Genomic DNA, 2433 nt, shown 5'->3' with positions numbered 1-2433 from the left:
CGTAATGTTTCTCAGTTGATTCTGAGTTCATCAAAGGGAAGCTTTGTCTGGGTGGGCCTAATCTGATCACATGAGCTCTCTAAAAGCAGAGAGTTTTTTCCAGGGTTGCAAATTAGGAGGTCAGAGATAGATTCAAAGCATTAGAAGAATTTGATTGACATGTCATTGCTGGCTTGAAGATAGAGGGGCTCACATGTCAAGGGAAGAGGACTTAAATCCTATCACTCCAAGGAACTAAATTCTGCCAACAAAAATGAGCCTCCAGTGAAAATTCAACCTGGCCGATACCTTGATTCCAGCCTTGTGATAACCTCAGCAGAGAACTCTGTCCCACCGTGCTGGACTTCTGACATACTAGTACAGAACTGTGAGCCTATAAATGGTTGTTGTTTTAAGCGGCTAATTTTGTAGTAATGTGCTACAGAGCAATAGGAAACTAATGTACACAGGCATTTATTTATTTATGTTTTACATTTTGCAAATTGGCATCTTATTCTTGCAGAGGGGCTACACTCAGCTTCTCTGTATTGTTCCAATTTGAGTATATGTGCTGTGAAGCGAGCACCATGGGTATTTAAATTATTGTAGTTGTGCCTTTTACATATGTTATAAATATTCTTTAGTGTTTAATAAACATTTTTTTTGCTTTGTAAAATATTTTAAAATTTTTATTTTATGGAGATATAATTAATATATAACATTGTGTAAATTTAAGATGTACAGTATGTTGATTTGATACATTTATTTATTAAAGAGAAAGCCAGCAATTCTCTTGACTTCAATGGGCCTTCTGAACAATGCAGATATAAAGAGTGGTGTTGGTGGTAGTGGTGGTGATGTGTGAAAAGAATGTAAAGATTTGACCTATTATTATAATATGTCTTCAAGATAAATCATTGATTATGGGCCATGCCCAAGACCTTTTTAAAATAAGTGTTTTATTAGATTGCATAAAGTTACCAAGCAAAGATTACATCATTGGGCCAAGAATGCAGACTACTATTTATGGAAGCCTGGATTGGGAAAATAATTCAGTCCTGTTTATTCTGTGTAATGATGTTATTGTTACACCAAACATAAGGGTTGTAAAGTGATTGTGTATGTTAGTTTAAATGTGTAAATATTTCTGTTATGGCATCCTTATGTACACTGACCACGAATATTTTATTTTATGGTGTGCTTGAAATAAATCCATTATAAGCAAAGAAGGCATTTGAACATGATGTGAAACTGGTATGGCTGCTAGTATCCTGAACAATTCAAATATGGAATTGCTACTGATAATACAAGTGATACAGGAGCACAAACCTGGAGCCTTCTGAAGGCAATTCCATTGATTCCAAACAAACATTTTAACATATTTTAACAGATGTGAGATGAATGGCGCCAAATAAATGAAACTTAAGGTGAATAGCCAGCCACAACATGGCATTTGGATACTGATGTTTTTAAAGTTTGAGACAGTATTATAACTTAGATACATGCCTATATTAACCTCTTCCCTCCCCTGGTCACATTCTCTCATTTCACCCTGTGATGAGATTACCAGGCTTATTTTTTTTCTGTAGCTAACAATCATAAAGCATTTGTTGTTTTTTTATCTCTTGTGGTATTTAATTTTATGTGTCAACTTGACTGGGCCATGAGGTGCTTATATATTTGTTCAAACATTATTCTGATGTTTCTGTTAAAGTGTTTTTGGATGAGATTAACATTTCAATTGGTAGACTTGAGTAAAGATTGCTTTCCATAATGTGGTGGGCCTCATCCAATCAGTTGCGGGCCTGAAGAGAACAAAAGGCTGACTGTTCCCCAAGTGAGGGAAAATCCGCTGCCTGATGGCCTTCAACGTGGGACATTGGTTCTTCCTAGTTATACAGTGACCCGTTGTCTTTGGACTGAAACTGGAGCATCAGCTCAGCAGATTTTAGATTTGCCAGCCTCCAAAACTGTCTGAGCCAATTCCCTATCTACCTACCTACCTGTTCTGTGGGTTCTGATTCTCTGGAGAATCCCAGCTACTCTATCTCTCAAGTAGTTGACTAATTCCCCAACGTAATGAAAGTCCCATGAAGGCAAGGACTTTTTGTCTTGCTTGTTATTATATTTCCAATGTCCAGATTGGCCCTTAATAATTGTGCAAACAGTTGTTTGCTGAATGAACTTATCTTGCTAGGGGAAGCAGTGATGCATTTAGATGTTTTGGGGATGGCGCTGAACAGGACAAATATGTCAGCTTGAGAAAACAGCATCAACTTGGGTGACTATTCATGAGTTTTAAATATTGTTTATAGATATTTTGAAATTATATGTGTTAATAGAAAAATTTGAGGCTCTTATACAGAAGGTTTGGCTAGTGCTGAAGTCTTCAATTTTATGTTTGTTGCCCTAGAGATTCTCAGACTTGCCCATGTCATTCAGCTGAAAGCAACC

General features: G+C 36.7%; 1 non-coding gene across 1 annotated transcript; it reads right to left on the bottom strand.

Moving 5' to 3' along the window:
- Positions 1-459: 459 nt before the first annotated feature.
- LOC111825516 lies at positions 460-565 on the bottom strand. The gene has a single exon (XR_002828700.1). It is a non-coding gene; the product is annotated as a U6 spliceosomal RNA (small nuclear RNA).
- Between the last annotated feature and the right edge of the window lie 1868 nt (positions 566-2433).

This window comes from Myotis lucifugus, unplaced genomic scaffold (genome assembly GCF_000147115.1).
Source record: "Myotis lucifugus unplaced genomic scaffold, Myoluc2.0 scaffold_29, whole genome shotgun sequence".
NCBI classification, from domain to species: domain Eukaryota; kingdom Metazoa; phylum Chordata; class Mammalia; order Chiroptera; family Vespertilionidae; genus Myotis; species Myotis lucifugus.
The sequence above is the reverse complement of the archived record's forward strand: the minus strand, read 5'-3'. Positions and strand labels throughout refer to the sequence as shown.